Consider the following 9367-nt stretch of genomic DNA (forward strand, 5'->3'; position numbering starts at 1 on the left):
ACTTGAAATTATAACACGATAGTAGAAACAGATAAAATGAAATATTAAAACACAGTCAGGCGACAAGTCTTAAGTTAAAATAAAGAAAATCAAAAACGTAACACTGAAATTTGCTTAAGTTTTTAGCTCTTCCAGGAGCTCCTCGGCAGAATAGAAGGAGTGAGCCATGAGGAAACTCTTCAGTTTAGACTTAAAAGATTTTGGGCTACTGCTAAGATTTTTGAGTTCTTGTGGTAGCTTACTGAATATGGATGCAGCAGAATACTGCACTCCTTTCAGCACAAGAGTCAAGGAAGTGCATTCCACATACAGATATGATTTGTGCCTAGTATTAACTGACTGAAAGTTGCTAACTGTTGGGAATACGCTAATACTGCTAACAACAAACAACATTGAAGAAAATATATGCTGTGAGGGCAATGTCAGAATTCCCAGACTATTGAATAGGGGCCAACAAGAGGTTCTCGAACTTACACCCCATATAGCTCGAACAGTCCGTTTTGAGCCAAAAATACCATTTTTGAATCAGAAGAATTACCCCAAAAAAATAATACCATACGACATAAGCGTATGAAAATATGCGAAGTAGACTATTTTCCATGTTGAACTGTCACTTATTTCAGATACTGTTCTAATGGTAACTAAAGCAGCATTTAGTTTCTGAACAAGATCCTGGACATGGGCTTTCCACAACGGCTTACTATCTATCCGATCGCCTAGGAACTTGAACTGTTTCGTCTCGCTTATAACATGCCCATTCTGTCTGATCAAAATATCGGTCCTTGTTGAATTGTGAGTCAGAAACTGTAAAAACTGAGTCTTAGTGTGATTTAGCATCAAATTGTTATCCACAAGCCACAAACTTATTTCATGAACTACATTATTTGATACTGTTTCAATATTACACACAAGACCCTTCACTGCCAAGTTGGTGTCATCAGCAAACAGAAACATTTTTGAATCACCTGTAATACTAGAAGGCATATCATTTATATAAGTAAGAAACAGCAGTGGCCCCAGAACCGACCCTTGGGGAATGCCCTCTTAACAGAGCCCCATTGCGAATGATTATCACTACCACTCTCAATATTGCGGAGAATTACCTTCTGCTTTCTGTTCTTAAAGTAAGAGGCGAACCAAATGTATGCTACTCCCTTACTCCATAATGGTCCAACTTGTGCAGTAATATTTTGTGGTCAACACAGTCAAAAGCCTTCGTTAAATCAAAGAAAACACCTAGTGTTCGCAACCTTTTATTTTATCCGTCCAAAACTTCACAGAGAAAAGAGAATATAGCATTTTCAGTTGTTAAACCATTTGTAAAACCAAACTGTACATTTGACAGCAAATTATGTGAATTTAAATGCTCCAATAACCTTGTGTATACAACCTTCTCGATAACTTTAGCAAATACCGATGGCATGGAAATAGGTCTAAAGTTGTCAACATTATCCTTGTCTCCCTTTTTATAAAGTGGCTTCACTAGAGAGTACTTTAATCAGTCAGGAAACCGACCACTGCTAAAGGAAAAGTTACAGATATGGCTAAGTACTGGGCCAACATACACAGAACAATACTTCAGTATTCTGCTAGATACCCCGTCATATCCAAGAGAGTTCTTGGTCTTTAGTGATTTAATTATTAACTCAATCTCCCTCTTGTCATTATCATGGAGGACCATTTCAGGTAACAGTCTCGGAACACTTTTTTCTAAGAGCGCTATATGATTCCCTGTTGGGGCTAGGTTTCTATTTAGTTCATCTGCTACATTCAGAAAGTGATTATTAAATACTGTACATATAAGCGACTTATCAGCAACACGAACATTCCCACTACGCACTGATTCCATATCGTCGACCTGTCTCTGCAGACCAGCCACTTCCTTTACGACTGACCATATGGTATTAATTTTATCCTGAGACTTAGCTATTCTATCTGCATACCACTTTGCCATACCAGTTAGCATATGATTATATGAATTAAGGAGATCTACCAGCATCCTTTTACTTGCACACTCCGATTAATATTGAAATCACCACATATAAATAATTTTTTGTATTTCCTACAAAGTGTACCAAAAACCTCCTCTAGCTTTAGCAAAAATGTTGTGAAATTGGCGTCTGGGGCTCTATAAATAACAATTAGAAGTTTAGCTCCATTAAATTTAACCATACCTTCACAACATTCTAACACCTTTTCAGTGCAGTACTTTGAAACATCAATTGACTCTAATGGGATGCTGTTTTTCACATACATGGTTACTCCCCCACACCGAAAAGAGCTCCTAGAAAAGCTGTCAGCCAACCTGTATCCTGGTAAAGGAAGCCTCTGAATTATCTCCTTATTTAAGAAGTGCTCAAATATACCAATAATTTCAGAGTCAACATCTTTAAGCAGTTCACTAACTTTATCTCTAACAACTAGTATATTTTGATGAAATATACTAATTCTCTCATTACTTGGATACTTAAGCTTTGTTAAAAGTGGATCTTTTGTTAGAGAGACTTCCCCTAAGCAGGAATACCTATCAGCTGACTTCAATCTAAAAACGGTGCAGCTCTAACATCCACTACTGCAGGAATTTTCCCATGAGTGATCCCACCACCCCTATCAATGCTGTCACTTTAATTTTCCTGTAGGCGGTGTCTATCTTACCCATGGTGATTTGCGCCTCTACATCCTTACATTTGTCCTCTAGCCATCCCTGCTTAGCCATTTTGCACTTCATGTCGATCTCATTTTTGAGACGTTCGTATTCCTTTTTGCCTGCTTCATTTACTGCATTTTTATATTTTCTCCTTTCATCAATTGAATTCAATATTACTTCTGTTACCCAAGGATTCCTACTAGCCCTCGTCTTTTTACCTACTTGATCCTCTGCTGCCTTCACTACTTCATCCCTCAAAGCTACCAATTCTTCTTCTACTGTATTTCTTTCCCCCATTTCTGTCAATTGTTCCCTTATGCTCTCCCTGAAACTCTGTACAACATCTGGTTCTTTCAGTTTATCCAGGTCCCATCTCCTTAATTTCCCACATTTCTGCAGTTTCTTCAGTTTTAATCTACAGTTCATAACCAATAGATTGTGGTCAGAGTACACATTTGCCCCTGGAAATGTCTCACAATTTAATACCTGGTTTCTAAATCTCTGTCTTACCATTATATAATCTATCTAAATTCTTGCAGTATCTCCAGGTCTCTTCCACGTATACAACGTTCTTTCACGATTCTTGAACCAAGTGTTAGCTATGATTAAGTTATGCTCTGGGCGAAAACCTACCAGGCGGCTTCCTCTTTCATTTCTTACCACCATTCCATATTCACCTACTACGTTTCCTTTTCTTCCTTTTTCTACTATCAAATTCCAATCACTTGTGACTATTGAATTTTCATCTTCCTTCACTATCTGAATAATTTCTTTTATCTCATCACACATTTCATCAATTTCTTCCTCATCTGCGGACTACTATTAAGACTGTGGTAGGTGTGGGCTTCGTGTCTAACTTGGCCACAATAACGCGTTCACTATGCTGCCTGTAGTAGCTAACCCGCATTCGAATTTTTTTTATTCATCATTAGACCTACTCATGCGTTAGGTTCATATTAGCCTTCCTAATACTTAACTCCATATTCGATGTTAACAATGACGCCGGTGGATAGACTATCATGAAATTACTGACCGTCGGTAAAGACACGAATATAACCGACATGCTATTGGGCCCTTCGCAGGGAAAGGTTTTTCACCGCAAAAAGCGGGAAACTGGAATCCTGCAAATGAGTAAAAAATATATATTCAGTGACAAAAAATTGGTGTGCGTACACAACATACACCACAATAGTCTGGGATTTCTGTATTACGTAACACAGTTTTTGTGATTGTATTTTGCAGCTTTAGTTATTTTAAATTAAAAGACATCTTAAACGACAGAAAGAGCGTTTTGGACTACTCAACAGATCATTCTGTTAGTACAGTCTTAACTTCGTAAACACTTTCGTCGACTTCGGCAACTCTCAACCAAAATCTCCATCCTAATCGACACAATGCGCTACGATACAGCCGACATCATGACAAGACAATGGGCTACATCAAACTCGAAGTAATTTTATATAGATAAGGATCTCAATGACCTGTGTACGTCTAATATAAAAGATCTCCGAACAATTCTCCTCAAATAGATCGCAATCTTCACTTGACCTTTAACTGTTACTATTTCAGAATTAAAAACTGAATTAAAAGAAAATTTGGCTACCAGTCACAAAACTAGAAAAATAAAAATAATAAAAGTGAGAATGTGAAACAGGTTAGCAATAACCATAAACAGGAGATTCTACAGAAAATCAAAGTGAGAAAGGAAATTATTAATATTATCGACCGTGTAGGAACTCTATGCTACGAAAGGGATGAAACCACATATAGAATCATTGGTGGAAAACTTAGTGTGTTTTAAGATAAAATCCAAACAACAATTAGAGAAAAATATATCGAAGCTAGGCCTACATTACGAAAAATTGCTAAATCTCGAGACAAATTGTGTTCTCCAGTATTAGATGAAGTGTTTGTGCCCCTAGTACGGATAAAACAGGATCTACAGCATCAACAGAAACTTCGGATATGTGTTTCATATTTCATCCAAGCCTACAGTCTATAAATACCAAAACAAAATACCACTACAGGGAAACTACCTAAGAAGAAGTTCTTGGTAAAGAAACACAGGACACAAATACGTATGTAGGCTTAATATGCACTACAACTGTGTTTAAAAATAGCTATAGTTGCCTTGGACTAACGACGAGTGAATATCAATGTAACCTGTACAGACTGTACGCTTTCCAAAGCTGTTATCCAAGAAAGAGCTAAACGACGTTTTGTTGACAAAACACAATTTAAGACCGAAACAACTAATAAAATTATCTGACAATAGGCACTGTTGAAAATTTGTGCCAGACCAGGATTACCACCCGAGTCTCCTGGTTACTAGGGAGAGGCAATGATCACTGTGTCCGAATTACGCAGTGGTCAACATAATAGCACAAACTGCCCGAGCATGCCGTTCGTCAGATCCAAATTCTAAATTTCTCCATAGACCGCTAATGCAGTGCTCCTTGAACATTATCCTCCTTGCCTTAATTAAACATACACAGAATATATACAAACTTGGCCTTACGAACATTGCAGACGCCGTCTATGCAACACACGTCACACTACAAAGAATTTACCAATACATTGCATTTTTTTACTATCGACCACGAATCAAGTAACGTAAACAGCACTGCGTCTACTGAGATCATGATTCAGAGTTAAAAAAAAAATGATAATATGTCGCCTACGTATTATAGTTGCTGCCGAAAGAGAAGAATCACTATTTTCCCACAAACGGAAATATAGTTAAAATTACGCTTCTAATTCGGCTAGTTTCGGCGGCTAATAAAATTTGTAGTGAAACTTACATAGTGAACTCTCCCTTCCCCCCACCAGAAACGTAGTTTTCGTCGCTGTTGTGCGACTTTTGTACACCGCCAGAGAAAGTGTGTTAAATATGGCGCGGACGGACACACTAGGCTACGCTACAGGGAAATCTGCTCACACAACGTTTACTCGGCATTCATAATCGTTGGCGTAAACATCTCTAAATCAAATTACCCCCTTCCAACCTAACTTAGATCTCGGGCTACACTGCCCATCGGCCTGTCATCACAACCAAAATTTCAGTGTGTGGGGGATTTCCTGTATTTCTCACTAATCTCTCTCTACGCAAAACTGTCAGTTATTGTAGATTGATTGTCAGTCTCAACTACAAGATTTACTAATGATAAACACTATTGGGACGGCACATAATTTTAGAATAGTCCTCTTCGTCTTACTTGGCATACATTGTTCGCTGGCGTCCCTTCAGCTAGCTCCCTCAGTGTCTGCTTCTGCCATCGCACCACGCCAGTCTGTTGTTGTCCTAGCAGACAGAACGCACCGCACATCCGACACCTTCGGAACCACTCACTGGCCAGTTAGCAACTGAGCCTAACACTGTTTACATCGTCAAAGGAAAACTATGCAAAAATGTACACTCGAATGGCACGACTGAGTAGTGTACACACACACACACACACACACACACACACACACACACACACACACACACACAGACACACACACACACACACACACAGTAATATCTGTCGAAGTCCATCGACACGCGCAGAACGAAATTCTTCTGGCGAACGTACAGCGTCTCCGAAAAAAATCTCGTGACTATATTCCGGCGTTACGGCTAGGTTCTCATTGAAATGAGCAAAAAATGGTACTTTTTTTTTTGAGACAGTGAAAATACATTTGAAGGATCTGTTAGGGGAATTACGAGCGATCATACTATGACCTTTATTTTAGATTTTCAGTAAAAAAAAATGGCGCCCGCAATTATGATTTAATCACGCAGACTGCGTGCAGTGTGGCCCCTCAGATGTTACCTGAAATCAAAAATGGGTAACATTAGTTGATACTAAATTACTTCTCTGAAATTAAAAATGGAAAACATCAGTCGATATTACATAAAATTTATGGGAGCGCATACCTAACCGCAATGAAACAACCGTAAATTTCGCGATACGGAGCTAATTCGAACTCTGAGTTAGATTTTTTGGGGGTTTATTTCACTCCTTATGCCTTCACAAAAATTAGTTAATATTAATCAGTGTCATATATTATAGGTATAAGCTCCTAAGAAAAGTGTTTACTTTTCTGGATCAGAGGTAGAAGTTAAGAGATTGAACCATTTTTAGTTAATGCTGCATGCCGTTCTGAGAAAATCGTTTCTCCAAAAAAGTTCAACGTCTAGGGAAACCTTTTAGTTATATTATTACTTCGATTTGCAAGAACTGAGTGTTACATATATATTTTTAATGTCGCTGAACACGAATCTGCAGTCAGATTTTTAATATTCAAAACGGCTAATGCAATACGGAGAGAACAGGATTATGTTTTGACCAATTTTTACCAAAAATGCATTTTCGTTATTTACGTTTAGTGTGCAATCCAAGGAGCACTTATCAACCCTTCCTCTAACTGGAATTGTTCCTAGATAGCAACTCCCTGTTCTTCTTGGCAGGAGAAACCGATCTGTCTAACCTGGATATGCAGCACTCGTTATTCGTCAGTGTTTTCGGCTAGTATGTTTGCATGCATTGTGCAGTATGAATCATTTTGTGCACGTGCGTCACGGGACGAGCTTTGATCTACATCTATATGGATACTCTGCAAATCACATTTAAGTGCCTGGTAAAGGGTTCTTCGAATTCACTTCACAATTGATAGTTAATTGAAACCCTCAGCTGCCGACAGGTGTTGTTGATATACTTCGATGGGGACAGCTGAAAATGTGTGCACCGACTGGGACTCGAACCCGGGATCTCCTGCTTACATGGCAGACGCTCTATCCATTTGAGCCACCGAGGACACAGATGAATACCGCGACTGCAGGCATTTATCCCTTCCACGCTTCCCGTGAGACTCACATTCCCAACTGTCCACAATCCACAAACGTAATGTACGTAATAGGTATTTGCCCATCCACTCAATACTGGCCCACACTAACGTGACGATTCCCGTAAGATTTCGGGCAACCTGTCCCCATTCGCACAGACGAAGCTCAATGGCTGGGTAGCGTTTAACCATATATATGAAGATAGTAACTGTTCTCGAAAGAACAGGCGCCACTGACGACCGGGCAGCTTCTCTAGAATACATGATAGATCGGCCTATGTGGCCGAGAAATTCTAGGCGCTTCAGTCGGGAGCCGCGCGACCGCTACGGTCGCAGGTTCAAATCCTGCCTCGAGAATGGATTTGTGTGATGTCCTTAGGTTACTTAGGTTTAAGTCGTTCTAAGTTCTAGGGGATTGATGACCTCCGATGTTAAGTCCCGTAGTGCTCAGAGCCATTTGAACCATCAGTCTCTATGCTTACACACTACTTACATTAACTTATGCTAAGGACAACAAACACACACAACGATGCCCGAGGGAGGACTCGAACCTCCAACGGGGGGAGCCGCGCGAACCGTGACAAGGCGTTTGAGACATGGCGGATACCCGGCGCGGCCCATGGCAGTCGTGACACTTTTTGAATGAGAACCTGTCCCTATGGAATACCGTTGATAAAAAGTCACAGGGATTATGTACTCAGGTTTCACATGTGGATTAACACTTCCTAATCAATATCCGGAATGAGCAGGGCTTAAAACTTTGAAGCGTTAAATTTCAAGGGCCGTTCTCTTGTTTGCAAATAGTTTCACAGCGGAAATTTCTCTAGGGTTTTTTTTTTTTTTTTGCTATAGGGAAAGAAGGATGATACATAATTTTTATTCATTACGAGATACTCAGCCACTTGCAGAAGTGATTTCCCGTGATTCTGCAAAACTTTTCCTTTAGCCAATCGTACCAACTATAGGATTTGGTTCCTGCTGCATGACACTGAAACTGACCAACTCATTTGCATAAAGAGCTAGCTTATCATCCGCTTCTTTACTTGCATAGACCGTTTATGGTCTGCAAAGAATTTTTTTCTTTAATCGTTTTTTTATGTCTTTTATAAACTGCAACACTTTCTAAACTTAACGCCATTGAAGTATGGTCTTTTACTAAATGACCAAAAAGCTATGCCGACAGCTGGAGTCGAAGGTTTTTGTTAATCAAACCGTTTGTATTCTTGTGGTGATATCTCCATAGAATCTTTCATTCCGCAACACACATTTCTTTTATATAACTGAGAAGTGAAATACAGGTTTTCATAGATGCAGATTTAAAATATTTTAATATAACGCAATAAATATTTCATTAAAATTTTCATCCACTTAGTATCGAAGTTCCAAAATCACTGAAACATATAGTTTTTAAAAATTCTAACAGAGGAGCCGAATTGCGAATTGTCAGATATATTTAGTAATGCTTTCATAATGAACCATTTTCAGAAATATCTCACACCCTTTAGGAGTTAGTTTTTCAAAAACAATTGAACATGTATTCTTCTATTTAGAACCAAGGAGCCAAATTCAAATCTTCATCCATTTAATTCTAAATTGCTTTCATAGTGACATATTTCATAAAACTTTTCATCCCCTATTTCACTCTATTAATGAGTTAAATTTCCAAAAGCAACGAAACACATTTTTTTTACATCCAACTGAGAAGTCAAATACCTATTTTCATAGATGTAGCTTTAAAAATGCTTCATTAGTTCTTTAATAATGATTTATTTTCAAAAAACCTTCACTAATTATTTTATCCCCTCAACGGAAGAATTTCGGAAAATGATAAAAACCGGTTTTTTTTGTTTCTGGCTGAGAAACCAAATGTCAATTTCCGTAGTTTTGTAGTTC

Source organism: Schistocerca gregaria, unplaced genomic scaffold (assembly GCF_023897955.1).
Source record: "Schistocerca gregaria isolate iqSchGreg1 unplaced genomic scaffold, iqSchGreg1.2 ptg000612l, whole genome shotgun sequence".
In the NCBI taxonomy this organism is placed as follows: Eukaryota; Metazoa; Arthropoda; class Insecta; order Orthoptera; family Acrididae; genus Schistocerca; species Schistocerca gregaria.